The sequence below is a fragment of the Phocoena phocoena genome, chromosome X (assembly GCF_963924675.1).
Source record: "Phocoena phocoena chromosome X, mPhoPho1.1, whole genome shotgun sequence".
In the NCBI taxonomy this organism is placed as follows: Eukaryota; Metazoa; Chordata; class Mammalia; order Artiodactyla; family Phocoenidae; genus Phocoena; species Phocoena phocoena.
Window position 1 is genome coordinate 71,269,503 of NC_089240.1, and position 25,164 is coordinate 71,294,666.

The following is a 25,164-nucleotide window of genomic DNA, read 5'->3' on the forward strand; positions in this document are numbered from 1 at the left end:
CAACAGGGCGCAGAGAGACCATAGCAGAGCTAGAAGTAGATATATATCTGGGGCTTCCCTGGTGGCGCAGTGGTTGAGAGTCCGCCTGCCGATGCAGGGGATGCGGGTTCGTGCCCCGGTCCGGGAAGATCCCACATGCCGCGGAGCGGCTAGGCCCGTGAGCCATGGCCGCTGAGCCTGCGCGTCCGGAGCCTGTGCTCCGCAACGGGAGAGGCCACAGCAGTGAGAGGCCCGCGTACCACAAAAAAAAAAAAAAAAAAAAAAGATATATATCTGATTATTTTCTAGTAGCTTTATCCCTATGGTGTCTCCAATTAACTCAAGGGGTGGTAAAAAAAAATCTGAAAATTAACTTTAGTTAAAAATATAGGGACTTCCCTGCTGGTGCAGTGGTTAAGAATCTGCCTGCCAATGCAGGGGACATGGGTTCGAGCCCTGGTCCAGGAGGATCTCACATGCCGTGGAGCAACTAAGCCTGTGAGCCACAAATATTGATCCCGCATGACACAACTACTGCAGCCCCCGTACCTAGAGCCTGTGCTCCGCAACAAAAGAAGCCACCATAATGAGAAGCCCGCACACCTCAACCGCAACAAAGAGTAGCCCCCGCTCACAGCAACTAAAGAAAGCCCGTGCACAGCAACGAAGACCCAATGCAGTCAATAAATAAATAAATTTATTTTAAATATATATATATATGTATGCTGTTGAGGGGATATATGTATACATATAGCTGATCACTTTGTTTTACAGCAGAAACTAACACACCATTGTAAAGCAATTAGATGTTAAAAAAATAAAAAGGAAAACAAAAGAAAAATGCTGACACGTGGAAGAAATTCTGCAAGAATATATAATAACCAACTGTATATAGGGAAAACAGAAGATTTTTACTTCCTAAGTTAAATATTGTTTAAACAATTTAATAGGAACCTTTATGACCAAAATTTTAAATAAAATTTGAAAACTGAATATCTATATCTATCTATCTATCTATCTATCTATCTATCTATCTATATGCTGCAAAACCCTGTATGTGTGTGTTTGTGATGAAAGAATGTGGTGAGAGCGAGAGTGAGAGAGAGAAAAAGCCTGTGAGACTGAATGAATTGAGGACAAAAGTGGCAAATCATTATGGCATGAGATGTGAGGTTCTGTTGCTGCTTTCTACTTAAGAATAAATGATCTGGCCCCACAGAGAGGTTAGACTTCAAAGCCTTCCTAGACATAAACTGCTTTCAATGTTTCCTTCCTAACTGAAATTTAAAATGGAACCCTCTCCTAAATTATATACAGGTAGCAACAGAAAATAATGTACACAACATATAAACCATGACTCAAATAAAAGAGTTATCATAACTAAAACTGATACAATACTAAACAACAGGTGCAAATTTGTCTTAAAGCTACAATCTTTTGAAAAGAAATGTTAGCTACCAGGAGGAAAAACAATATATGAATTCTCAGTTTACCACCAAGAAAGTGAAGTTAGATTGTACAATTAGCATGTGTCTTTTCATAAGACATATAGTACAGTTTTTCTTTGAGTGTGTGTCAATCAATTTCCTTTCCACCTAGATCTGTTCTCCCCCAAGTTAAAAAAAAAAAACAACCTGATGAGTAACAGTTATTACAAGTACTGGTACTAAATTACATGTTTCCAATAAAAGAATCAAAACATGTCATCCAGGTTTCTTTTTTAATCAAGTGAAATAACCCTCAAGTTATATTTATAACATAAAAATCTCATTACATGTCCCTCCTATATTGATTGTACAGTAGTTGTGGAGCTAAAATTCTCAAAGCAAAACAAAGAGCAAAATAAATGGTAGTAAGGTTCTAGGTAGATTCAAATAATTCATAACAAGCAGTATAAATATTCCCATATTTTTCCATTGAACCAAATTCTCCACTATAAGTTAGCCTACATTATTGTCAATTGGAAGGAATAATGAACAGAACACTGAACACACTGAGCCAATTAATTTGTAATTCATTTAGAGGACATCCAAAGCTGATTCATCCCTTAAATTGAACTAAATAAAAGCTGATTTGATTTGTTGGAAATGTCCTGCATTAGCAATGCTGAAGGTAACTTATGACAACACCTGATAAGTAGAAGCTTATGGGGGAAAGGGCAGTTATTTTTAAAGCTCCTAAGAGCATATTATAACTAAGAAAATAAATAAGGTAATAAAAATCAATTAACATTAAAACTGAATACTCATTTACTGAAGAAATAAAATGTGGGCACTTAAAGAAGAAGGTGAATTCTTCCCCGAGGAGCCTGAAGTTGAAATCAGTTTTGTCTCCCTATTGAAATCTAGAACCTAGGGGTAAGACAAGAATAAAGACACAGACCTACTAGAGAACGGACTTGAGGATATGGGGAGGGGGAAGGGTGAGCTGTGACAAAGCAAGAGAGAGGCATGGACATATATACACTACCAAACGTAAGGTAGATAGCTAGTGGGAAGCAGCTGCATAGCACAGGGAGATCAGCTCGGTGCTTTGTGACCACATGGAGGGGTGGGATAGGGAGGGTTGGGAGGGAGGGAGATGCAAGAGGGAAGAGATATGGGAACATATGTATATGTACAACTGATTCACTTTGTTATAAAGTAGAAATTAACACACCATTGTAAAGCAATTATACCCCAATAAAGATGTTTAAAATATATATATATATAAAGCCACTTTCACTTTACAAGACAACCCTCAGCCTTAACTCCTGACTTAAGTGAGGGAGACATATTAGTCAATTATCTTACTGATTTTGTGCAGAGTAACATTCCAGTAACCCTGGAAATCCAGGTGAAAGCTGAGGTTTGGCCCATGTGACAAGACAATTGTTTTGATTTCACCTGGATTATATTGTAACACAATAGAAAAAACCTTCTGGCCTCTTCACCAGCCTCTAGGACACTTCCAGGAATTTAGTTCTTTTATTTTTCTCTTAAAAATAAGACTAAGTGACAAAACTCTGATATTGGGGAGCAGAGTTTCCTGTTTTAAGTATGTATCTTAGTTAAATGTGGAATTGAATTATATATTTGTACGTAGGAGTAACCCTTTTGAAGTGAGAACTATTAAAAATTTCTAGCTCAATTAGTACTTCCTTCACCTTACTCCCTCAGCTTTCCGTATGCTGTGCACTACTCTGCCTTATCCCAATAATCAGTCCAGATATTAACCCATGGTGTTGAGATTTCAAACTTGTTTTGTGAAAGCTTGTTCATTTTTCCACTAGACAATGTGCTGCTTAATAGCAGGTATCATGCCTTTTTACTTTTATTTTCATTGTAAAAATAAATATGCACTTGATTAAAAAAAAGCCAAACAATTAGAAAGGTATAAAATGAGCTACAGTCTCTCTCTTTCCTTAGTTACAAACTCCCAATCCTGACACCAAAGGCAACCACTGTCAGTAGTTTCCTGGGTAAATTTCCAGGGTAAAAATGCATATACACTTAGAAAAAAATTGATGATACTATAACTTAATTTTTTTCACTTCGTATATCTTGAAGATCTTTCTATATCATCACATACAGAGATACTTCAGTCTTTTTAACTTCTACATTGTGCTCCATCATATGGACACTATACAATTTATGTAATTGTTATCTAATATTTTCTAATTATATTATCTAATTTAGTTATCTAATGGCGAACATTTAGGTGGTTTTCAGGTTATTGCTATTAAAATCAATGCTGAAATGGACATTCTGGTACCTATATCTTGCTTTATATTTGCAATTATATATAATAGGAAATTCCAAGCCATATGTTTTTATCACCTTCACTTCTTCCAGTTGACAAGGAAGGGATTCCTGCTTAAAGTTATAGGGATTGATAAACAACTGATTCTCAACACTAGACAGATGAAATCAACAGTAGTGTATTAGTCACACATACTCACAGCCTATAAGAGGAGAACACTGTATGCCATGCGGGGCCATAGGATAATTCTACTTGGAAACAGAATGAACAAGCAGAGGCTGTGGTGTAACCCCTAGGCATGGTGAAATCTCTGTTTCTCACAGGAGAATGTGATTGACTTGTTTGAATCATTCTGTGGGCTAGCAGGGAACTGTAGCTTGTTGTTCAGGGATAAGCAGCCACTGTGCCTGGTCCCCATGCTAAGGAGAGTTGTTTGAATATGGTACTTTATCTTCAGGAACACGATGGTAAGGGGAACTTGTGATTGGGCCATCGTTCAAGACCCACTCGGCTTTCCCCAGATACCAAGACACATATAATATGGGGACTTAATTTTAGGTCTTATACCACAAAATGGAATTGGTTGGCCAAAGAGTATGTGCATTTAATTTTCTTTTTTTGTAAACATAGAGAAATTGCCTGGACAAAGGCTGAAATGTATGATAGTCCTTATTTTCCTATATCTTTATCAATGCTAGGTATTATCCAACTTTATAATTTTTGCTAGTTTAGTGAAACATGGTATCGTGCTCTTTTGATTTATATTTCTTTAAGAAAGACCAAGCGTTTTTATATGCTTATTTGTCTTATTTTTCTGAGAAATGCTTTTCTTTTTTATTTATTATTATTTTTTTAATTTGTATATCCTTAGTGACCAGAAATGTGCTAAACATATGTTAGATATCTTTTTTGTAAACAATGATATTTTAAATCATATGAAATACATTTTCTATGATTATCAATGCATTACCCTTTTAAACTGTATGATTTAAAAAAATGTATGCTTTACAGATATATTATTCCATTCAACTTACTTATTGATACAGTACCCACGTCCAGTGAAAATGTCTTCTTATCTATAAGAGATTGAATATGGGATCCTCATAAAGAATACTATTTTTTGACTTCTGGGTGGAAATTTAATTTTACTATTTTTTTCCAAATTGTGATCAAACACACTAATATAAGATGTACCACTTTAACTATTTTTAAGTGTACGATTCAGTAGTCGTAAATACATTCACATTGTTGTGCAACCAATCTCCAAAGTTTTTCATAGCCATTAAACAACAACTCCCATTTCCTCATCTCTCCAGCCACCTGGCAACCAGCATTCTACTTTCTGTTTAAATGAGTTTGAATACTCCAGATAGCTTATCAAAGTGGGACAATACAGTATTGGTCTTTTTGTAGCTGCTTTATTTCACTTAGCATAATTTCCTCAAGGTTCACTCATGTTATAGCATGTGTCAGAATTTCCTCTCTTTTAAAGAATGAATAATATTCCCTTTCATGTATATACCACATTTGTTTATCAATGTTTCTGCTGTTGGATATTTGGATTGCTTCCACATTTTGGCTATTGTGAAGAAAGCTACTAAAAATGTCAGTGTTCAGGTATCTGTTTGAGTCCCTCCTTTTAACTCTTTGGGGTACACACCCAGAAATTGAATGTCTGGATCATATGGTAATCGTATTTTTAATTTTTGAAGGAACCATCATAGCACTTTCCATAGTGACTGTACCACTTTACATTCCCATCAACAATGTACAAGTGTTCTACTTTCTCCATAGGCTCACAAACACTTCTTAGCTTAATTTTTTAATAGTTACCATGCTAATGGGTATGAGGTGATATTTCATTGTGGTTTTTATTTGCATTTTCCTGTGATGTTGGACATTTTTTATACACCTGGTACCCATTTGTATATTTTATTTGGCAAATGTCTATTGAAGTCTTTTGCTCATTTTTTAATTTAAACATCTTTATTGGAGTATAATTGCTTTATAATGGTGTGTTAGTTTCTGTTTTATAACAAAGTGAATCAGTTATACATATACATATATCCCAATATCTCTTCTTTCTTGCGTCACCCTCCCTCCCATCCTCCATATCTCACTCCAGCTAAGTCAAAAAGCACCTTGCTGATCTCCTTGTGCTATGCGGGTGGTTCCCACTAGCTATCTGTTTTACATTTGGTAGTGTATATATGTCCATGTCACTCTCTCACTTTGTCTCAGCTTACACTACCCACTCCCCGTATCCTCAAGTTCATTCTCTAGTAGGTCTGTGTCTTTATTCCCATATTTCCCCTAGGTTCTTCATGACCATTCCTTTTTTTTTTTTTTTTTTAGATTCCATATATAGGTGTTAGCATACAGTATTTGTTTTCCTCTTTATGACTTACTTCACTCTGTATGACAGATTCTATGTCCATCACCTCACTACAAGTAACTCAATTTCATTTCTTTTTCTGGCTGAGTAATAGTCCATTCTATATATGTGCCACATCTTCTTTATCCATTAATGTATCAATGGACACTTAGGTCGCTTTCATGTCCTGGCTATTGGAAATAGAGCTGCAATGAATATTGTGGTACATGACTTTTTTAATTATGGCTTTCTCAGGGTAAATCCCTAGTAGTGGGATTGCTGGGTCGTATAGCAGTTCTATTTTTAGTTTTTAAGGAACTGTTTTTTAGTTTTTAAGGATACTGTTCTCCATAGTGACTGTATCAATCTACTTTCCCACCAAGACTGCAAGAGGGTTCCCTTTTCCCAACACCCTCTCCAGCATTTATTGTTTGTAGATATTTTGATGATGGGCACTCTGACTGGTGTGAGAAGATATCTCATTGTAGTTTTGATTTGCATTGCTCTAATGATTCATGATGTTGAGCATTCTTTCATGTGTCTGTTGGCAATCTGTATATCTTCTTTGGAGACATGTCTATTTAGGTCTTCTGCCCATTTTTGGATTGGGTTGTTAGTTTTTTTGATATTGAGATGCATGTAAATTTTGGAGATTAATCCTTTGTCAGTTGCTTCATTTGCAAATATTTTTTTCCCATTCTGCGGGTTGTCTTTTGGTCTTGTTTATGGTTTCCTTTGCTGTGCAAAAGCTTTTTAGTTTCATTAGGTCCCATTTGTTTATTTTTATTTCCATTTCTCTAGGAGATGGGTCAAAAAGAATCTTGCTGTGATTTATGTTATAGAGTGTTCTGCCTATGTTTTCCTCTAAGAGTTTGATAGTGTCTGGCATTACAATTAGGTCTTTAATCCATTTTGAGTTTCTTTTTGTGTATGGTGTTAGGGAGTATTCTAATTTCATTCTTTTACATGTTCCTGTCCAGTTTTCCCAGCACCACTTATTGAAGAGGCTGTCTTTTCTCCACTGTATATTCTTGCCTCCTTTATCAAAGATAAGGTGACCGTATGTGCGTGGGTGTATCTCTGGGTTTTCTATCCTGTTCCAATGATCTATATTTCTGTTTTTGTGCCAGTACCATGCTGTCTTGATTACTGTAGCTTTGTAGTATAGTCTGAAGTCAGGGAGCCTGATTCTTCCAGCTTCGTTTTTAATTATCAAGATTTCTTTGGCTCTTCGGGGTCTTTTGTGTTTCCAAACAAATTGTGAAATTATGTTGTGCTAGTTCTGTGAAAAATGCCAGTGGTAGATTGATAAGGTTTGAATTGAAACTGTAGATTGCTTTGGGTAGTAGAGTCATTTTCACAATGTTGATTCATCCAATCCAAGAACATGGTATATCTCTCCATCTATTTGTATCATCTTCAATTTCTTTCATCAGTGTCTTATAATTTTCTGCATGAAGGTCTTTTGTCTCCTTAGGTAGGTTTACTCCTAGATATTTTATTCTTCTTGTTGTATTGGTAAATGGGAGTGTTTTCTTAATTTCACTTTCAGATTTTTCATCATTAGTGCATAGGAATGCAAGAGATTTCTGTGCATTAATTTTGTATCCTGCTACTTTACCAAATTCACTGATTAGCTCTAGTAATTTTCTGATAGCATCTTTAGGATTCTCTAGTTATAGTGTCATATCACCTGCAAACAGTGACAGCTTTACTTCATCTTTTCGTATTTGGATTCCTTTTATTTCTTGTTCTTCTTTGATTGCTGTGACTAAAACTTCCAAAAGTATGTTGAATAATAGTGGTGAGAATGGGCAACCTTATCTTGTTCCTGATCTTAGTGGAAATGGTTCCAGTTTTCAACATTGAGGACAATGGTGGCTGTGGGTTTGTCATATATGGCCTTTATTATGTTGAGCAGGAAGGGGAAGGAACAGTTTTGGAAGAGTTTGAGAAGGATAGGTTTTAGGTCTCTCTAAATATTTGATAGAATTAGCCTGTGAAGCCATCTGGTCCTGTGCTTTTGTTTGTTGGAAGATTTTTAATCACAGGTTCAATTTCAGTGCTTGTGATTGGTCTGTTCATATTTTCTATTTCTTCCTGGTTCAGTCTCGGAAGGTTGTGTATTTCTAAGAATTTGTCCATTTCTTCCAGGTTTTCCATTTTATTGGCATAGAGTTGCTTTTAGAAATCTCTCATGACCCTTTGTATTTCTGCAGTGTCAGCTATAACATCTCCATTTTCATTTCTAATTCTACTAATTTGAGTCTTCTCCCTTTTTTTCTTGATGAGTCTGGCTAATGGTTTATCAACTTTGTTTATCTTCTCAAAGGGCCAGATTTTAGTTTTATTGACCTTTAGTATCATTTCCTTCATTTCTTTTTAATTTATTTCTGATCTGATCTTTATGATTTCTTTCCTTCTGCTAACATTGGGGTTTTTTTGTTCTTCTTTCTCTAATTGCTTTAGGTGTAAGGTTAGGTTGTTTATTTGAGATGTTTTTTTGTTTCTTGAGGTAGTATTGTATTGCTATAAACTTCCCTCTCAGAACTGCTTTTGCTGCATCCTATAGGTTGGTGTCATTGTGTTTTCACTGTCAATTGTTTCTAGGTATGTTTTGATTTCCTCTTTGATTTCTTCAGTGATCTCTTGGTTGTTTAGTAGTGTATTGTTTAGCCTCAATGTTTTTGTATTTTGTACATATTTTTTTCTGTAATTGATATCTTGTCTCATAGCACTGTGGTTGGATAATATGCCTGATATGATTTCAGTTTTCTTAAATTCACCGAGGCTGGATTTGTGACACAAGGTATGATCTATCCTGGAGAATGTTCCATGATCACTTGAGAAGAATATGTATTCTGTTGTTTTTGGATGGAATGTCCTATAAATGTCAATTAAGTCCATCTTTTTAAATGTATCATTTAAAGCTTTTGTTTTTTTATTTATTTTCATTTTGGATGATCTGTCCATTGGTGAAAGTGGGGTGTTAAAGTCCCCTACTCTGATTGTATTACTGTTGATTTCCTCTTTTATGGCTGTTAGCATTTGCCTTATGTATTGAGGTGTTCCTATGTTGGGTGCATAAATGTTTACAATTGTTATATCTTCTTCTTGGATTGATCCCTTTATCATTATGTAGTGTCCTTTTTTGTCTCTTGTAATAGTCTTTGTTTTAAAGTCTATTTTGTACCTGGTATGAGAATTGCTACTCCAGCTTTCTTTTGATTTCCATTTGAATGGAATACATTTTTCCATCTACCCACTTTCAGTCTGTATGTGTCCCTAGGTCTGAAGTGGGTTTCTTGTAGACAGCATATATATGGGTCTTGTTTTTGTATCCATTCAGCCAGTCTATGTGTTTTGTTGGAGCATTTAATACATTTGCATTAAAGGTAATTATCAATATGTATGTTCCTATTACCATTTTCTTAACTTTTGTGTTTGTGTTTGCAGGTCTTTCCTTCTCCTGTGTTTCCTGCCTAGAGAAGTGCCTTTGGAATTTTTTGTAAAGCTGGTTTGATGGTGCTGAATTCTCTTAGCTTTTGCTTGTCTATAAAGTTTTTAAATTCTCTGTGAAATCTGAGGGAGATCCTTGCAGGGTAGAGTAATCTTGATTGTAGGTTTTTCCCCTTCATCACTTTGAATATGTCCTGCCACTCCCTTCTGTCTTGCAGAGTTTCTGCTGAAAGATCAGCTGTTAAACTTATGGGGATTCCTTTGTATGTTATTTGTTGTTTTTCCCTTGCTGCTCTTACTATGTTTTATTTGTATTTAATTTTTGATAGTTTGATTAACATGTGTCTTGGCATGTTCCTCCTTGGATTTATATTGTGTGGGACTCTCTGTGCTTCCAGGACTTGATTAACTATTTCCTTTCCCATATTAGGGAAGTTTTCAACTCTAATCTCTTTGAATAGTTTGTCAGTCCCTTTCTTTTTCTCTTCTTCTTCTGGGACCCCAGGATAATAACTATAATTTGAGTGTTGTTGCATTTAATGGTGTCCCAGAGGTCTCTGAGACTGTACTCAATCTTTCCACTCTTTTTTCTTTATTCTGCTTTGCAGTAGTTATTTCCACTCTTTTATCTTCCAGGTCACTTACCTGTTCTTCTGCCTCAGTTATTCTGCTATTCATCTGTTCTAGAGAATTTTTAATTTAATTTATTGTGCTGTTCATCATTGTTTGTTTGCTCTTTAGCTCTTCTAGGTCCTTGTTAAATGTTTCTTGCATTTTGTCCATTCTATTTCCAAGATTTTGGATAATCTTTACTATCATTATTCTGAAATCTTTTTCAGGTAGACTGCCTATTTCTTCTTCATTTGTTAGGTCTGGTGGGTTTTTGCCTTGCTCCTTCATCTGCTCTGTGTTTCTCTATCTTCTCATATTGCTTAACTTACTGTGTTTGGGGTCTCCTTTTCACAGGGTGCAGTTTCGTAGTTCCTGTTGCTTTTGGTGCCTGTCCCCAGTGGCTAATGTTGGTTCAGTGGGCTGTGTAGGCCTCCTGTTGGAGGGAAGTGGTTTCTGTGTTCTGGTGGATGAGGCTGGATCTTGTCTTTCTGGTGGGAAGGTCCACGTCTGGTGGTGTGTTTTGGGGAGTCTGTGGCCTTATTATGACTTTAGGCAGCCTGTCTGCTAATGGGTATGGTTGTGCTCCTGTCTTGCTTGATTTTTGGCATAGGGTTCCCTGCACTGTAGCTTGCTGGTTGTTGAGTGGGGCTTGAATCTCAAGTGTCTTATCATTGAGATGGAGATCTCTGGGAGATTTTTGCCATTTGATATTACATGAAGCTGGAAGGTCTCTTGTGGCCCAGTGTCCCTGACTTGGCTCTCCCAATTCAGAGGCATAGCCCTGATGCCTGGCTGGAGCACCAAGAGCGTATCATTCACACGGCTCAGAATAAAAGGGAGAAAAACAAGAAAGAAAGAAAGAAAGAAAGAAAGAAAGAAAGAAAGAAGATAAAATAAAATAAAATAAAGTTAAATAAAATAAAATAATGTTATTAAAATAAAAAGTAAAAATAATTATTAAAAATTGTTTTTAAGTAATAAAAAAAAAAGAAGAGAGCAACCAAACCTAAAAACAAATCCACCAATGATAACAAGTGCTAAAAACTATACTAAAAACAAACAAACAAAAAAACACGGACAGACAGAACCCTAGGACAAATCGTAAAAGCAAAGCTATACAGATAAAATCACACACAGTAGCATACACATACACCCTCACAAAAAGAAAAAGTGAAAAAAAAATATATCATTTCTCCCAAAGTCCACCTCCTCAATTTGGGATGATTCGTTGTCTATTCAGGTATTCCACAGATGCAGGGTACATCAAGCTCATTGTGAATATTTAATCCACTGCTCATGATGCTGCTGGGAGAAATTTCCCTTTCTCTTCTTTGTTTGCATAGCTCCTGGGGTTCCTCTTTGATTTGGACCCACCTCTGCTTGCAGGTCACCTGAGGGCGTCTCAGAGAAGATGGGGTTAAAGAAGCAGCTGCTTTGGGTGCTCTTGCTCACTTAGGCCATGGGGAGGGAGGGGTACGGAATGCAGGGTGAGTCTGTGGTGGCAGAGGCCAGCATGACTTTGCACCAGCGTGAGACGTGCCGTGTGTTCTCCCGGGGAAATTGTCCCTGGATCACTCCCGGGAGGGGCTGTGTGGATAGTGACCTTTCCTTGCACACAGGCTTTTTGGTTGCTGCAGTAGCAACCTTAGAGTCTCAGGCCCATCTCTGAGGTCCATGCTGATAGGCGCGGCTCGTGCCCATCTCTGGAGTTCCTTTAAGTGGTGTTCTTAATCCCCTCTCCTACCGCACCAGGAAAGAAAGAGGCAAGAAAAAATCTCTTGCCTCTTTGGCAACTCCAGACATTTTCCTGGACTCCCTCCCAGTTAGCTGTGGTGCACTAGCCCCCTTCAGGCTTTGTTCACACAGCCAACCCCAGCCCTCTCCCTGGGATCTGACCTCCAAAGCCCAAGCCTCAGCTCCCAGCCCGGCCCACCCTAGCAGGTGAGCAGACAAGCCTCTTGGGCTGGTGAGTGCCGGTCGGCACTGATCCTCTGTGCGGGAATCTCTCTGCTTTGCCCTCCGCACCCCTGTTGCTGCAGTCTCCTCTGTGGCTCCCAAGCTTCCCCCCTCCGCCACCCACAGTCTCCACCCGCGAAGGGGCTTCCTAGTGTGTGGAAACCTTTCCCCCTTCAGAGCTCCCTCCCACTGGTGCAGGTCCAGTCTCTATTCTTTTGTCTCTGTTTATTCTTTTTTCTTTTGTCCTACCCAGGTACGTGGGGAGTTTCTTGCCTTTTGGGAGGTCTGAGGTCTTCTGCAAGCATTCAGTAAGTGTTCTGTAGGAGTTTTTCCACATGGAGATATATTTCTGATGTATTTGTGGGGAGGAAAGTGATTTCTGCATCTTAGTCTTCCACCATCTTGAAGCTCCTCCACTTGCCCATTTTTTAATCATGTTATTTGTTTTTCTGTTGTTGAGTTGTAGGAGTTCTTTATATATTCCTAATATTAACACCTTATCAGATAAGAGATGTATCTTTTAAGTTCTCATAATTTTTAGTCCTTGAAGTTCTGAGATATATTCCTGTGATGATTAATTTTATGTGTCAACTTGACTGGGCCATAGGGTGCCCAGACATTTGGTTAAACATTATTATGAGTGTATTTTGATGGTGTTTCAGGATAAGATTAACATTTCAGTCAATAGATTGAATTAAGCAGATGACCCTCCCTACTTTGGGTGGGCCTCATCCAATCAAATGAAGACATGAATAGAATAGAAACATTGAGTAAGAGGGTACTCCTTCTGCCTGATTGCTTGAGCTAGAACATTGGTCTTTTCTAGCTTTTGGATTCATACTGAAACATTAACACTTCTTGGGACTGGAGCCTGCTGGCTTACAGACTGAGCCTTGCACTATCAGCTGTCCTGATTCTCAAGTCTTTGGACTTCAGCTGGAAATACACTCTGGCTTTCCTAGGTCCCTAGCTTGCTGATTGCAGATCTTGGGACATCTTAAGCCTCCATAATTGTGTGAGCCAATCCCTTATAATCTGTCTATCTCTGTCTCTGTCTCTCTCTCTCTCTATCTATATCTATCTATCTATATCTATATATACACACATATATATACTTTCTCTCTCCCCTTATATAAATATACATACACATATATACATACATACATCTTATTGGTTCTGTTTCTCTGGAGAACTCTGACTAATCTCTTTATAAACCTAAGGACACTTGTACTTTAATCTTGAGAAGAACATCCTTCAACTTTACACTATAGGTATCTGGGCATAGGGTATCTTGAATCTTTAGTCCTAGGAATACTGTCATCCAAATCCTTGACTCAATGTCCTTCAAAAGCCACCACCTATAAGACCTTACTGTCATTTTTGGTTTCACTCTTTTAAAAAGATCAACAGCCAACTCTAGAATTTAAACTGACAGTGTTCAGCTGACATTTTTCTTGTCTCACATACAGTTTCAATCACAATCTTCTGCTACAGGAACACCATACAAAATGTATCAGGCAGAAACAGAAAACTTCTTTATACTGATGAGCAGATGTAAAGCAAAAACCCTTATTATCATAGGTAAGTTTAAAAACATTGAATACAGATAACTAGACTTTTAAAGAATTCCCTGGAGAAACTGACTCATCCTCTTTGGAAAGAATCAAATAAGGGTTTTTTCTCTAAACTTAGCAGGCAGTAGTCTCAATACAAAATAAAGGAATTGTTGGTAACTCTCTACATACAAGAGCAAATTTGCTGAAAACAAAACACAACACAACAAAATCTCACATCATTTCAACATGTATACAAAACTTCTCTAGCAACAAAAATTAAAAGCCAGAGGCAGCAGAGATTCTGATTTTGATGTGCATATAGTAGGGGCTTAGATCTGGTAACAAGTAGTGAGCTGTAATTTTACTCCTTAGTGCAAAATAGTGGGAATCATAAAGTCCTAGATTTTAATCTTAACTTTGTCTCTTCTTAGTTGTGAGCAAGTGACTTAATCTCTGAGGTTTAGTGTCCTTATCTGGAAATGGGAATAATACTACCTACCTCATAGGATTGCTAAAAAGATTAAAAGAGAAAACCCATATAAAACAAAACATGCTCATAGAGGGACCAAATAAATGTTAGTATCCCCCTGGCACCTACTCTGCCCCCGACACACCTACCTCTATCTTAAACAAGAAGAAAGTACAAGGTGCTATTGGGGGAGACTAATTTAAAAGAAGAAGCACATATACCTGAGGGAATAACCTGCTATTTTAGAAAACAAAACAATAAACAGCTGTAGCTGGGCATGCTTGGAATTTGCCCCAGCTTCTTTGTGAAGGACATCTCATCCTGCCTATTTTTTTCTTATTTTAGAAATTATACCTTTGCATATATTCAAGAAAGAGGATGTAACTTTTTTTTTTTTACTATTTATATTTTAGTCACAGTTCCCAGGGAACACAGATGTCACTTGGATGATAGCTAGCATGTGAAGAAAGTCTGATTTCCTGTCTTGCCAGTATCACATCACCATTCAGAACATCTTCTAGAGATCCCCCTGTGATGGCTGCTCAGGTTCACATTTGGTACTGCCAGCTATTATGTGCTGTCTGAGGAACTTTCTTTGTTGACTAAATTAAATATTGGGAGTCCTGAAGCAAAGTTCTGGACCTAAAAGGCAAACTGCTGCAGGATCCTTCTGCAATATGGCACTTGGTCATCTGCTCTTTGCCACTACTTCTGCTGCTTACTTCCTATAGCTCTTATACATTGGTTATATTTCTCCATTATTAATTTAGTAATTAATAAAATTAGGAAAAAGTTAAAAAATAAATCAAAATAGGATGTCCACATCAAAGGATACAAGTGAACTTATGTACAAAAAAAAAAATAGAGTTACAGATGTAGAAAACAAACATGGTTACCAGGGTGTAAGCGTGGGCGTGGGGAGGATAAATTGGAAGATTGGGATTGACATATACATATTACTATATATAAAATAGATAACTAATAGGGACCTACTGTATAGCACAGGGAGCTCTACTCAATAATCTGTAATGGCCTATATGGGAAAAGAATCTAAAAAAGAGTGGATATATGTATATATATAACTGATTCACTTTGCTGTACACCTGAAACAAACACAACATTGTAAGTCAACTATACACCAATAAAAATTTTTAAAATGTAATTTGAGAGGAGTCTCTTATTGATACAATAGAATAAACCTGTAGACAACTTGGAATGTTCAGATCTAATAAAACAGCAGCCACTAGGACAGAAAGGAGAATACAGGATCATAGAATTAGACACAAAGGGGGTAAGCATAGTAGCAAATCAGGTAGTTCAGCACTGAGGAAAACTTACATAATTTTTCCTTACATATGTCTCACAATCTTAATCCAGTAGCAGAAAGTGCTGTTAAAATTTTCAATGTTAAGTACATTTTTGGCATCATATATGGATATTAAGTTATGTACAAGCATATTTAATAAGCAATTTTAGGACATCAAATGACAGTAACTTTTTGCATAACCTTAAGTGAGAAGAAAAATCGGTGGTAAAACTTCCACTAGACGGGAAATTTTGTCAGACAGTCAATTAACATTACTGGGTGTCTACTGCGTGATACATAAGCATACAGGTTTACTGTTTATAAGTTTACATTTGCTGTCACTAAAACTCATGTGTGGTTAAGGATTCTGTAATATAAGTTTGAACCCCAGCAGACTTTTGCCACTTAAATTCTTCTTTTCTTTAATTTCACTGCATTGTACAGGTTCTTTTTTGTTCTTACATTCTCTTTTAAAAAATATTTTTATCTTACTGAACTAAGGTATAACACAGACCTAAAAATGAGAATTATTCTTGTAAAATGTAATTAAACTCCAAAAGGTTTATCAGAAGATATGACTTTTCAGTCAGGATTCTTACCTGAGAATGGGAAAGCTTTTGCAATGAGTATAAAACAAATATAATCATAACAATTAAGATGTTTCATTTGCAGCATGTGAGAGACAAGACCGTTTAATGTAATAAAATATCTATACAGCAGGAAATTATCCTGCCACCCACACTACTATCCTAAAACACTCAGGTGAAAGAAAAAAGTCCATAATAACTTTTACAACTGTATTTAAAATATTTATACCTTTAAATGACAGCATTAATATAATGTCATTAAATTGCCCAAACTTAGACCTACTTTTCTTGCCTTAAAGTATGCTATTTAAAAATAACTTATTCATAAAGGCTGATGTTTTGAAAAAGATTAAAACAAAACAAAAACAAGTCCATAAGCATTTTCTAAAGAATAAGGCCTAATTTAGGGGAAAACTATGTCTTACCAGCCAGGATGTCCCTAACCTACTCAAGTGTGAAAGAATGAAGAACAGAGCTATTCTGAAGACTTGCACAATAGATTAAAAATCCAAATTCATTTGACTGGTGCATTTTTTATTGAAAACATTTATTGTTTTTAAAATTTATTTATCTATTTTTTACATGGAGTTAAAATCAATTGATAGCAAGTGAAAGATGATATATATTTTTAAACATTTTTTGAAATTGAAGTATAGTTACTTTAAAATGTGTTAGTTTCAGGTGTACAGCAAAGTGATTCAGTTATACATATATATATATTATTTTTCAGATTCTTTTCCATTATAGGTTATTACAAGGTATTAAATATAGTTCCCTGTGCTATACAGTAGGTCATGGTTTTTATCTATTTTTAATTTTTATTATCTTTATTATTTTTAAATTTTTATTTTATATTGGAGTATATTTCATTTACAATATTTTGTTAGCTTCAGGTGTACAGCAAAGTGATTCAGTTATACATATATCTATTATTTTTCAAATTCTTTTCCCATTTAGGTTATTACATAATGTTGAGTAGAGTTCCCTGAGTAGAGTTACAGTAGGTCGTTGTTGATTTTCTATTTTATATATGGTAGTGTGTATATATTAATTCAAAACTCCTAATTTATTTCTCTCCCTGTGCCCTCCCACTTCCCCCTGTGATTCCCTTTAATAACCATATGTTTGGAAAACCTTGCTTTTAAATGGGCTTGATCCATGTTTAGAAACACCAGAATCTAGTAGGTAATGTGGCTAAGCAAAAAGATTTAGTTTCTGAATCTTGACACTTTGAACATGATAGCTAAATAGCATGTATATTAAAAATCCAAATTACAAAGTGCATTTTAATCACTTAGAAACTTTACCTTAAAAAAAGAAAAATAATTCTTAAAATAGTTTTGATAACCAAATTAGGTTGTGACCATTTTGAAAATATGAACAATTATATAAATTTCAAAAGTGGTATATATAAGATAAAAAGATAGCTTTCTTCTCAATTCTGGCCTTTCCTAATCTATCTGTAGAATGATGCCATCACCAATACAGGAAGAAAAGCTTTTGGGAATGCAGACTTACACTAGCAAATGTTTAGAATTAACATGAATGTTTACAGATGACTGAAATTAAGTCACCCAAAGGGAGAAGAGACTTTTCTTAGGTGATTTTATAATATCACAGATGAATTTTGAAACCTGATTTCATACATGATAACATAAACCATAAATAGAGAAATCTGCACCCAATCAAGATCTAAAAACAACTTCCAAAAGAATGTACATTAGTTTATTGCTTTTTGTGGTAAAATTGAAAAAAACTTATTTCAAGTCTACTGTAATTTTATATTAATATGCATTATATGCAGTTTTCACTGTTAACTTCAGTAATAAGTACTAAAAATGTTAAAAGTCACCAAGGCCATATGTTTGGCTACATTTACCTGCTACTGTTGTTATTATTTTGTTAATATTACATTGTGTACCTAGAAGCATCAACCACCCCAATCTCTATTCACACATGCATCTAGTTCTAAAGCATATAGTCCTATGGAGTCTTAAAATAAGCTGCTTTTGATAAGTGTAATAAAAAATACTATTTTTTCCAGTAAATTGTTAACCTATGATTGATGTTAACTAAACTTATTGTGGTTAACATTTCATGCTATATGATGTACATATGCTTCAACATGTACGTATTATGCTTGGAAGAATGCAATGTTATATTCCAATTATGTCTCAATAAAACTGGGAAAAATAAAATAAAAAATAAATGTCATTAAGGCAATAATTCATATCCAGTTTTACTATGTCCTATGTTAAATAAACTTTTAGAGAAAAAAATTTTTAAATATTAATTCCTGTTTCCAATATTGTAGCTTAGTAGCCTCTGTTGTGTTGTACTTGTAATGGTATAAGTTTTTTATCATATTCCAAAAATTTGCTTAGCTTTTAACTATAAGCTACTAGAGGGTACAGATTGAAAGACTTAGTTTTTCTTTATATAATGCTTAGCATAGATTTAAGAGCATAATTCAGGGGCATGTGGCTCATAGAACTGCAGAGAAAGAGATCTCTAGCAATTCCCCAGTCAAGGCTGGACAATTTCAAAATTATCCAGTATAAATAAGTATCAGTATTCATCTATTGTTATCCAGTGTACAAAAGGAGGATCTATGCAAGTAACCAGGAGATTTTAATTTGTGGCAACTTTTGCAATCTATTGTAATTAAATTGTAAGTAAAATAATAAAAAGATTGGCTTAATTACTTTTCATACAAACATCTTCTTGAATAGGAAAATAGTTTAGAGAGGTAGTCAGAAGAAATTCATAACTTTATCATGCTTAACAATAAAGTATTCAAATGGAGACTTGTCTCATAACAAGACTTAAATCTATAATGTGGATAAGTGTTACTGATTAAAGCAGATAAATGTAGAACTTGAGAACTACTCTTCAGTGAATTTAACTTGAAAGTCTGAAATATTGTGCAATACAATGCAGGCATTATGCAGATCTCTACAGCCTTCTGAAGAATGGGAAATGGAATCATACAGTGTAAAGCCTTTTCAAATTGGCTGCTTCTCTTAGCAATATATGTTTAATATTCATCAATGTCTTTGCATGACTTCATTGATCATTCCTTATTATCACTGAATAGTATTCCAATTCTATTCAGCGTACCAGTTTGTTTATCCCTTTGCTTATTGAAGGACATCTTTGTTGCTTCCAGTTTTTTGTGAGTATGAATAAAGCTGCTATAAGAATTTGCATTAAGGATTTGGATAGAAATAAAATTTCAAATCAGTTGGGTAAATACCTAGGAGCGTGACTAATGGATCATATGGTAAGACTATGTTTAGCTTTGAAAGAAACTGCCAGACTATCTTCCAAAGTGGTTGTACTATTTTACATTCCCACCATCAATAAATGAGAGTTCCTGTTGCTCCTCATCAGAAATTGCTATCTTAGCATTTTGAATTTAGCCATTCTAATGGATGTATAATCTTTAACCTAAAACATACAATCGAAAGTCACATGGAATTTTCACACAAAAGACACTGGTACTTTGCAAAGTCATATTTGTGTGAATTTTTCCCCAAATAACCTTTAAAATTATAATTTTATATTTGAGCTTAAACGTGTGTTTATGATAAAATTTATGCTTGCTTAGAAAATATTCTATAAAGTCTGGAACTATTTGCTCCAATATGACTTTGGGAGAAATCAAAGTAACTAATTTTATCAATCACCTTAGAATGAACTATTTGCTACTTGCATACAGAAAATGCTAGACTCTGGTCAAGTTTTCTAGTAAATTTGACTCTGAAACATCAAGTGATTGTAATCTAAATAAGCAAATTAAGAAACACTGATAGATAAAATAAGGGTTAAATAGAATGTCCTTTGTACTTTATGTAACACTAAAAAAAGGGTGGAGGACATGGACGAAGGTTGTCAAAAGGTACAAACTTCCAGATATAAGATAAATAAGTATTGGAAAGTAATGTACAACCTGATGACTATAGTTAACACTGCTATATAGTATATTTGAAAGTTGTTAAGAGAGTAGATCCTAAGAGTTGTCATCACAAGAAAAAAAAATATTTTCTTTTTTTCTGTATCTATATAAGATGATGGATATTGACTAGACCTACTGTGGTAATCATTTCACAATATATATGTCAAATCATGCTGCACACTTCAAACTTATAACAGTGCTGTATGACAAGTATATCTCAATAAAACTAAAAAGCTGAAACTTATTTTGCTGACATTGAGACAGCCAATTCAAAAACAAAACTGAAAAATAAACAAAAATAAAACTAAAAAATCCAGAAGAATATATTGCAGAATTATCATTTGGGAGCTATAGCACCACCAGAAGAAAATCCAGGTCCCTACTCCATATTAACAAACAACAAAAAGGAATCAGTGCCCGAAAGAGATTTCAAGTTCTGAGTAAGACCAAAATCAGATTTAGTACGGACCTTAGTTTTTACTAATTTGGATATATTGCAACAGACTTGACACCAAGTACAGAAATTTGAGTTATCTAATAGCTCAACAGTAAACCACAAAGTATAGGCTTAGTAACCAACTTCTTAAGTAACAATTTTTGGGTATATGCAGCCAGATAACGAATGTCTTTCAACAGACATACACAATGTCTGTAAATTAAGCTCTTTAAATTTAAACTCCATTACAATTAAAAAACAAACCAATATATATGTAGGTAAGTAGTTTAAAATGTTTATCATGTAAACATGATATATTAAAGTCTCAAAGAAGTTTTACATGACACCCACTCAACAGAAGATGGATGTGTTTTACCAGTTTCACACAATACTGTCAGAAAAAAAAAGAGTATACATTAATTTAGAATAGGGAAAAGACAGAAAGGAAAAGACGCTGTGATACTTTAAAGTATCTCTGGGGACTTCCCTGGTGGTTCAGTGGTTAAGAATCCGCCTGCCAATGCTGGAGGCTCGGGTTCGAGCCCTGGTCCTGGAAGATCCCACGTGCTATGGAGCAACTAAGCCCATGTGCCACAACTACTGAGCCTGTGGTCTAGATCTCGTGAGCCACAACTACTGAACTCTCGTGGGCAGCAATGAAGACTCACACAGCCATAAATAAATACATAAGTAAAAAGAGTTTTATAAAAAACCTAAAGTATCTCTGAATAAATCAGACTGGTAACCTTATTTTTAAAAATTCATAATTCTTATTTTTTGGCTAACCCTTTATTAAGAAAGCCTATCTTAATTAACTGGCAAGTAACTGTTCTGACCATCTAATTCCTGAACAAAAAAAAAATGATTAATCTAGTTGTTTCTGAGACCATAAAAATATCTGAATTATAAAGATACTTTTTAAAATACACACTTTGTGTTGTTAAAAATACACATAGCTCCTGTGATTCCTATTACATACAATTCATACTATTTTCCCAATACCATAGCTGTGTCACAACTATAGTATATTTAAGCAATGGTATGAGTCAACAAATTTAGAAACAATCAGCACAGTTTTTGAAAAATCATCAAATTGATTATTGTCCAGTAACTGACTGATCAATTAAGTCAAAATAGCAGATCTAAGGTCCTCAGATAGAGAATACTGTAATGTAATACATTACCCATTCATTTCAACATGCTTACAGGTAAAGGCTCAGAATTTTGCTAAGTATTATAGGTGATAGAAGAGAGGCTTGCTGGGAAGACTGGATAAACAGATATTGAAGGCTAAGTGGAATTGAAGACTGAAATGTGTGGTACAAACAATAAGTGCTATGGAATTTCAGGCGAAAGAGAGCTAGTAGGTGGTCACTGGGGAGGATTGTGAGTTGAGGCTTGAGGCATGAGCAACAGTTGACTAGAGAGAGATAATAGAGGAAGTGAGAAAGTGAAAGTGTAGGTGAGGATACCAGAGAATACAAAAGATTTTCTCAAGTGACAAAAGGAGACAACAACCTCCACTGAAAACTATATTTAAACAGGCAAGGTGGAACCAGAAAATAGCGAGCTCTAATGCTAGAATAAGTTTTCTTAGATTCCACAGGCAATGAGGAGACACAGTAGCTGCATCAACAGAAGAGGGACATGAAAGAAATTATATAAATGCTAAACAGGGTTATAGAAACCAAACTGGGGTAACATATTTCAAATATCACAAGGGAAAGGAATATAACTATGAATTCCAAATCAAAGCAAAGGCTGGTATATAATTATTAAATAGTGGACAAATAATTCATATATAAGTAATACACTATATTTTTTAAACCGTTACATTTCATAATAGTTAACTCTAAAGAAATTCCACAATAGTGTTGCTGAGACTGCAAAAGCAAAATACCTTTTGAGTAATGGAACAGTTAAGTATAAACATGCACACACACTGCAGTAAATATTCTTTCACTGTAATGAGGACTATTTACTACTGCGGTCTGTCCCTCTCACCCCTAAACTCTTGCAATTATCCCTACTCTGCTTCCTTTTTTCTACATAGTACTTAAAACCTTCTGAAATACAATTTATTTGCTTATTTTATTTGTTTACCGTGTATGTCCCCTGACTACAAAGTGAGCTCCACAAAGGCAAGGATCTTTGTCTGTATGGTTCCTAATATATGTCAAATGTTTACATCAATTCCTGGAACAGAGTAGGAACTTCAAATAAAAATATCTGTTAAATGAATAATTGAATGAATGGATGAATATGGGAATTTTATTAAAATTAATTATAATCTATTGCATTCTCAGTTTAAAGAAGCAAGATATAAAGAGTTGTTTAAAAATAGGTGAAAAGGAGAAAGCAGGAGGTACCATGTAAATATTTATATGTTTAACTACCTTTATCTTCCAAGTTTCTTGAATAATTACTTTGATTTGAGTGAGAAGTTGAAAGATGAGGTGTGTGAAGTAGAAAGAATAAGGATAATTAACTATAACTTGACAGGAGATCTTTTCCTTCATTGAAAGGGCATATCACATATTTTCACAATATAGAAAGGTAATTAAATAGGTAGAGAATGAAGCGTACACTTGTTCCACTGGGTTTTGTGTTGTAAAAAAAAATCCATCTTTGCATACATATTATATGAAAATTTTAATGGAATAATAATCATTGAACTGAAATTTTACTTGTACTGATTTTACATAAATATGAAGGGGAAAATTTAGTTAAAAAAATTTGTTTATAGGCAATATTCTAAAAAGAAAAAGAGCTACAAAACAAGAATTATAAGATTTTATATCAAATTCCATCTATCAATGATCTATACTTTTTAGAAAAACATAATTCCAATCGGAAATTTAGATGACCAAGGTCATTCACCTTTTAAAAATATAAATATTCATGAGTCCAATTTATTTTCCTTAAAGTTCTAAATATTTTACATGAGAAAAATTTCAACCTCTGATAGACCAGACCAGTATCTTCTTTTTTGACATAGTTTTCACATTTTAAATATGTGTCTACATACAAGTTAGTAACTTTAAAAAGGTCCACCTAAACAGATATGGAAAAAAGAAGAAATGCTTCTTAAGAGTAACATTATCTGAATTAAAAATGTCTTTCCACTATATTTTTATTTGTATTCCATGGTTAGTTGTTGCACATTTACTATGACTTCTTCAGAGACTCAGTCTGATGACTGCAGTGGCGGATTGATTTGTGATATTGTCCTATTGCTTTCTTATTTTGGAACTATGGATTGAGGGTCTGACAGGCTTTATATTTTTACAAAAGTATTACAGAATGCTATTAATCTATTTGGAAAATATATTTTTTCTTCTCTTGGTGCCAACTTAGTTTGAAGCATAAACTATAATCCTTTTTAATAAGCTGGACTCTAATCCCAGAACCATAGTTAGTAAACCTAAAAAAATACATTCAACTACAACATAGACCATTATCGAGCACTTTCAAATTTATTTCATTTAAACCCCAAAATAACCGTCAGTGGTACATATTATTATCTAGATTTTTACAGATTTGGGAATTGATGTCTAGAGCGGTTAAATAATTTGCTTAAGGTTACACAAGTAGTAAGTTGTGGGACAGTTTTAAATCTAAAAAGCCTACAGTATTAACCACAGACCACATGCATACATGAATCCATGAATCCCATGTTCAAGTGACCTTTGTAAATTTAATATTTAAATGAACCCTGCCTAGGTGACTAACTTTTAAAAATTTCAGATTCTATCTGGTCAGCAGTGTAGGTCCAGCATATGACATATGGCTTATTGCAACAAATATAACTCATACAAAAATAATTATTAAGCTACAGACTGTAGCCAAGATAAACAAGGTTCATATTCTCTTGGAGTTTAAAATCTGGTGGTGGAAAAAAAAACACAAGCAAACAAATAAATGTGCTACTTTGGGTTAATGTTTTGTGCAAGAAGAAAATTAAATAGAGTAGTAGGATAAAGAGCAACTTGGGCTAGAGAGGAGTTTTTAGATAGAGTGATAAAGGAAAACCTCTCCCAAAAGAGGTGACATTTGAGCTGTGCCCTGAATAGTGAGACACATATACTACATACATAAATACATATCTATATAAAATATCTATATACAGTTATATCTCTAGACATAGGTGTTTTTAAAAAGTTCACAGAGCTTCACTTTTACACGTTCAAGATATGAGACAATTACACTAAAATTAATAACAAAGTAGGTTAAACAAATGGCCACTAAATAATACTCTCTTACTACTATCATGCATTCATGAGCATTTTACAAGTTTAGTTTAGTGTTTATGGTTTTAACTCAGAAGGTTTTCTTCCTATTTATCAAATTAAACTATTGATTTACAAATTTATTTCATTTGAAACTAAGTAAGAAAAAACACTCAAATTAAAAAAATTTAGAAGCATGTAAAGGGTCATTTCTCAACAGTGTTTCTATCATTATTTTTTACAATTATTTTTATTTTATTGCTGTAAGGACACTTAAGATGAGATCTAAATGTAGCTTTGTAATATATTTTGAAAAGTGGAAGTGTAAGGCCTTCAAGTCTGTCCTTTTTAACATTGATTTGGCTGAGTACTTTGTGGTTCCACATGAATTTTAGAATATTTTTTCCTACTTCTGTAAAAAGTGCCATTGACATTTTGACAGGGATTGCACTGAATCTGTAGATTATTTTGTGTAGTATGGACATTTTAACATTAAGTCTTC

The 25,164-nt window shown here is 34.7% G+C and overlaps 1 protein-coding gene across 1 annotated transcript in view; it reads right to left on the reverse strand.

The window, feature by feature from the left end:
* HDX (highly divergent homeobox) overlaps positions 1–25,164 on the reverse strand; it is a 146,971-nt gene that overhangs the window by 63,600 nt on the left and 58,207 nt on the right. The gene's annotated exons all lie outside the window — the stretch shown is intronic.